The 6,549-nt window shown below is 37.2% G+C and overlaps 1 non-coding gene across 1 annotated transcript; it reads left to right on the plus strand.

The window, feature by feature from the left end:
• The first annotated feature begins 480 nt into the window (after positions 1–480).
• Positions 481–586, plus strand: LOC121968778. The gene has a single exon (XR_006108316.1). It is a non-coding gene; the product is annotated as a small nucleolar RNA R71 (small nucleolar RNA).
• Positions 587–6,549: the final 5,963 nt, after the last annotated feature.

The raw sequence follows: 6,549 nt of genomic DNA on the forward strand, positions 1-6,549 counted from the left end.
CTGAGTTCATGTGGTCTTCTATTGTTCTTCTCCTCAATTCTAAACATGTCATTCTTCAGAAGTTCTTCATGATTTTTTTCAATTCTCAACCCAACATCATCACACTTTTCACTAGATCTTGTCTACGAAGGAGGGGGATATTCTTTAAACCAATTTGAAACAATACTTTCAATCTTTGCCCCTAAATGTTTGAACTCCCCGTTCTGTGACTTGTGATTTTCAAAACTCATAGATGGTTGAGTTACATTTTGTTTGACAGGATCTATCACATTTATGGCTTGCACTTCTTGAATGTTTAAGAGAGATTTCATCCAACTTATGTTCGACCATTCATGGAGGTTCAATGTCACTTCATCAATTAATATATATACTTCATCTACACTTTTATCCATAAAAGAACCTCCAACTGATGAATCTAATAAACTCTTGTCTGAGAAAGAAACTCCCCCATAGAATATGTGCAGAATCAACCATTTTTCAAAACCATGATGAGGGCACTGTCTTTGAAGGCTCTTGAATCTATCCCATGCTTCAAACAATGATTCTCCATATGCCTGAGCAAAATTTGTTATGCAATTCCTCATATACACTGTTCTGCTTGGAGGAAAAAAATGATTCAGAAATTGCTTCTCCAATTGCTCCCAACTTGTGATACTTTGAGGATGGAGAGAATATAACCAAGTTCTTGCTTTATCCTTGATACTGAAAGGAAATGCCATCAATCGAACTGCATCTGCTGACACTCCTTCACATTTCACCATATCACAAATCTCTAAAAATGTTTCAAGATACAAATAAGGACTTTCTGATACTTCTCTTCCAAATTTATGACCTTGTATCATAAAAATTAACTCTGGGTCTAGTTGGAAACTTTCTGCTTCAATTTGAGGTTGCACAATGGGAGATAAAAATCTTGCAGAAAAGTGTATAGAAAAATTTCTCATGGGCCTGCTTGACATGTTAGTGCTCATGGATATTCAAGAAAAAATTATTAGAAGAAAAAAATTGAAGAATCAAAGACAAGAAATAAAATGCAATATGAGAAGCAAGAAAAACAATGCAGAATTAAAATTGCAAGAAAGAAAGTGCATAATGAAAACAAGAAAGAAAAGATAAAAGGAAAAAAGAAAAATGTATAGAATACTTCATATGCTAAAGATTGCAAGATATGTTTACAAAAGAAAAGAAGAAAGAAATTAAATCAAAAGAGAAAACAGAGAAAAGTTAGATTAGAGTGCTAGAAATCAAGAATGCAAAGTTAGAATTAGAATTAGAATTGCAACAAAAATAATTGTCAAGAATTAGAAAGATATGCAAATGATGAAAATAGAATTCTAAAGATTAGTTTCAATTATGCTAATGAAAAGAAAAGGATAGTTATGTTTAGTCTAACTCAATTGATAATCTCTAATGTTATAGCGCAGTCCCCGACAACGACGTCAAAAACTTGTTGACCTCCGCAAGTGTACGGATATGTCGTAAATAATAATAAAAGATATCGAATCCACAGGGACTGGAATAAGCACTAAAGATGTCTCAAAGTGAGTTAGCTAAACAACTAATCAATTGACTTACAAAATCTAATTGTAACTATGAAAGGTAAACAAAGAAATAAAATAATAGGAAACAAGAATAAGGGCAATGATAAAGGTATGTTCTAAGAGTTTTGGTTTCTTTATAATGTTATTCAATGTAATGATCTACCAAATCTTATTTCTCAATTGTCCACCGTTTGTAGAAGGTTGTCGGTTCCCTCTTGCAATAGACAACTGGCCTAGGACTAAAATATATCTAAATGTGATCAATTAGGAATGAACCCTATGTTGTCCTTACACGGGCTTGCCTGTCACGTGCATCCCTCCGAAAATCAACGTAGAAATCCACTACTTCTTAACCTCATTAAGATATAAAGATTAATGCATCAAATATATCCTACCCTCTTGAAATATCTAATTTCCCTTTCAAGATCATGTTAGAGTGTATACTGGAAGCCTAAGCTTTTGTAAACATTTATTTTGAATAAAGAATCACATTTGGTCAAATTGTCTACATTTAGTTGTAGTTGTTCAATTAATTTATATTGTAGATAACATAGTATGTGATGCCACATACAGAAGAGGATGTTATCAGTACCTTATAAATTATAAACAGTGGCTCACGACTAAAATGGAAAGGAACAAATCATTGGAAGGTCGTAGTGTAATTAGGAATTAGTTTATCTTAACTATATAATTACACTAGTACACTTAGAGTGTATTGAGTAGGACCATTTGAGGTTGTTTCTTTTATACTGACTTTATAAAGGAACAAATACCTCAGTTATTATGGAAGTGTGTGCTCTTAATCCTAATATAATAATAAGCACATATATTTGATATTTATTTCTTTAATTTATCAATGGGTGAGATTTAGTTCGATGAATCAATAAGCCTGATAAGTTGGGAAATGATATCACTTATAGTGTGTGTTGTTGGTTATAGAAAGAAATTGGGTCCTAGTAATCTAGGTTGATAATGCCCCCAAGATGAGCTCATAAAGATTGTCATGTTAAACCCTGCAGGTGGACTTAGTCCGACATGACGATAAGGTTGAGTGGTACTATTCTTGGACTAAGATATTAATTAAATGAGTTGTCAGTAACTCACTTAATTAGTGGACATTTGACATCTTAAACACAGGGAGACTAACACACTCATAATAAGAAGGAGCCCAAAAATGTAATTTGGGATTAGTGCGGTAGTTCAATAATAGTTCTCTAGTGGAATGAATTATTATTGATAAAATTAAGTTGTGTGTTCGGGGCGAACATGGGATGCTTAATTTTATCGGGAGACCAAAACCAATTCCTCCTCTCGGTCCCTATCGTAGCCTCTTATTTATAGAGTACTATACCCACCTATACCTACCTTCGTACCCATGATGTAGGGGCCAGCCAAGCTAGCTTGTGGTTCATGGGTGGCCGGCCCTAGCTTGAACCCAAGCTTAGGTGGCCGGCCCCCATCAAATTAAAAGGAATTTTAATTTTAAATATTTCTTATGTGAAAGATATAATTTATTGGAGAGATTAAAAATTAAAATATCTCTTTTAAAAGGATCTACAAAAGATTAAAGAAAGAGATTAGATCTCTTTCCTTATTTGTAGATTGGAAAGATATTTTATTTTTCTTCTTTATAAATTATTCACATGTAGAATAATTAAAATGATAGAAATTTCTTTTTATCAACCATGAAGGGATTTTAAATGGAAATTTTATTTTTTAAAATTTCCGAAGACAAATAAGGAATTTTAATTGTTGATTGAAATTGCTTTGTTTGGTCTTGTTGATGTGGCCGGCCAAGAGATGGAGTTTTAAGAAATTTTGTTTAATTTTTATTAATTAATTCATGTCAAGGAAAGTTAAGGAAATTTTATTGTAATTAAATTTCCTTATTTACCAAAGCTAAGGAATATAAAAGAGGGGGTTGGGGTGCCTTCATGAGATACAACTTCTATTATTCTTCTCCCTCTTTTCTTCCTTGGTGTGGCCGGCCCCTTCAAGCTTTCTCTTCTCCTTGTTGTGGCCGAACCTCTTCTTCCTTTTAGAGATCAAGTTGTGGCCGGATACAAGCTTGGAGAAGAAGGAGAGAAAGCTTATATCCCTTGGAGCATTGGTGGTGTTTTTTCTTCATCCTTGGAGGTGCACTTGAGTTGGCCGAATCTTACAAGGAGGAGAAGAAGGTGTTTTGGTGGTTTCTCATCTCGGAAGATCGTTGCCCACACAACGTCCGAGGTTAGAAGAGGAATACGGTAGAAGATCAAGAGGTTTTTCTAGAAGGTATAACTAGTATTTTTCTTTCCGCATCATACTAGTTATTTTTGAAAATAATACCAAATACAAGAGGCATACGATTTTAGTGTTTCGAATTTGTTTTCGATGTAATGTTCTTTTGTTTTTCTTTTCCTTGTGATTTGATTGTTCTCTTCGGTTGACCTAAAGTTATTTTAGGAAATTAAATATTAGTTTTCCTTAAAAGGTTTTGTCTAGTCGGTGGTGGTTGCTCCCATATCCAAGAAGGTCATGTGCCTCGCCACGTCAGTACTAGAAACTAATTTTGAAAATTAATATTTAATGGAATTAATAACCTAGGTGATTTGGATCGAACGTGTTAAGTTCCACAGGAGATCCAAGTCAAAACCTAAAAGAACAAATAGATTAAATTTGGATCAAACGTGTTAAGTTCCGCAGGTGATCCAAGTTTAATTTAAAAGAACACATGGTAGCTAGGAAAAAGTTCAGACCTTTGTACAAAATTTTTGTACAGTGGAACCATTAGGTTTTCCGAGTAGCAACCAACATATCACCCCTCAAACGTCCTTACACGGGCATGTTCCTGTCACGAACGTCCCTCGGAAAATCGAATAAGAGGCAATCCATATAAGATTCACAAGATATTCAAACATTCAATCAAGTAGGGTAATTAAGTCCTAATCACAACAATCCACACAAGAAAGAATAGATACAAACAAGGCAAAATCATATAAATAGGAATGTTGGCATATCCACAAGAGTTTACATCAAATCTCCATTACAAATACTCCCTCCATCCTAGAACAAGAGATCTAATCCATGGAACAAGGAAAGAATCCAAAAGAAGAAGAAAAGATAAACATCTTGATCCCCAAATCCAAGAAAGAAAGGGAAGAAAAGCTTATCTACGATGAAGAACCGTCTTCAGATCCAATCCTCGCTCCCCAGAGTCGAAACGTTGAAGATCTGCCCTTAGAATCGCCAGAAATCCCTCTAAGAAGGTGGAGGAACGCCCAAATCTTCAATTTCCCCCAAAAGGGAGAAGATCTCCTTTCAAATCTTGAAGAAAACCTTTATATAGAGGTGAGGTTCGGGCGCCACACGGCCCCGAGACATGGCCGTGTGAAGTTCACATGGCCATAGTCATTCCCTTCTCTGCCAACCTTACACGATCGTGTGTGGTACACGACCGTGGCTTGCTTTTGCCAATGCTCCCCTTACACGGCCGTGTAGATCAACACGACCTGCACTGCCTCCGCGTCTGGAAACCTGGCACGACCGTGTGGTGTACACGGCCAGGGCCCTCTTGCTCACTGGAAATCCTGCACGACCGCGTGATGTACACAACCAAGGCCTTCCTGGTCTCTAGAAATCTCACATGGTCGTGTGGTGTACACGGTCAGGGCTCCATCTGGATTCAAATCTTTACATGGTCGTGTGAGGTTCACACGGCCGTGGCAACTTCCATCTCTGCTGCATCCACACGACCAAGGAACTCCACACGGCTTGGGCAACCCCCCATGGCAGGGCCGTGTGAGGTACAAGAATGGTGCCTTCCTCCTTTGCTTCGCTTGCGGATTTGGCCTTAAACACGAAACCTTCACCAATTTCGACTCCTGTGTACAGAAAATGCACAAAAGCAGATCTCCAAACAAAAAGAGTAAATATACTAAAAGGAAAGCTGGAAGTATAAAAATATGTAGACAAAGAATGTGCAAAGTATGTGAATGTGCGTCAAAACATGCTAAACAAGTGTATACAATCTACACACATCATGCATGTGTAGTGGAAGAAAATAATAAAACAAGAAAAATAGGGATAGAAAATCGAAAACAATGACACAGTTGATTTACTTAGCTCAGAGCCTTCGACGACTCCTACTACAAGACCCAGGCCTCCTGGATTTATCGATGGACAATCCACTAATATTCTCTATCGGTAAACTCTTAGTAGAATAATCAACTACAATGAAAAGAATATGAGAGTATAACAACCATACACTTCCTTAGTAATAAAGCAAATAACTTTAAATTAAATCGTTATCCAACACAATAATGTCGAAATGGAAGTACTTATGTATTGGTGTCAGTCTGCTGGCAACGATTGGATGAAGTAGAGTAGTTGTACAGCCGCAACACAGTAGTTTGTACTAAGTCGAAGCAGCTGGACGATCGATGAAGAGTGTAGAAAATTGATGTCTGAGGTTGCTATTTGAAGCTCCTTTTATAGGCATTTCTGGGCGCTTGGATCACTATGAGTGCCTGGACCACCCTGGGCACTGTATTGAGGCCTATCCGATCCTAATTTATCACTAAATTATCCACCTCCATGTGTTTGGACCGGTGATGCGGTCACACCTTGGTGAAGCTCTATACACCTTGCCTCTATCCACTCCTGGACGCTTGGACTACCCCCAGGCACATGGACACTGATGTATGCCGACCAATCGGAGTACGCCAACTCATCTACATGAGTGGCTGAGTTCGGACCAATCCAGATGCTTGGACCTACTCCAGGCGCCTAGACCTCCGGGTGCCTAGACCCTTCCCAGGCACCTAGATGTCCTTTTTCTAGCTTTCACTATCTTGCACCACCGAGTTTGCATAACAAACTGTTAGTATTAGCTCTAAGAGTCAATTATGAGATGATTGACACATTCGGATTAGAATATTAAGTTAGACTCAAGTGAATCCAACCATATGGATTCAATCTAATCCGAATTAGACTTGAGTTATACTCAAGTAAATTCATTCACTAAAGA

Source organism: Zingiber officinale, chromosome 3B (assembly GCF_018446385.1).
Source record: "Zingiber officinale cultivar Zhangliang chromosome 3B, Zo_v1.1, whole genome shotgun sequence".
Classification (NCBI taxonomy): Eukaryota; Viridiplantae; Streptophyta; class Magnoliopsida; order Zingiberales; family Zingiberaceae; genus Zingiber; species Zingiber officinale.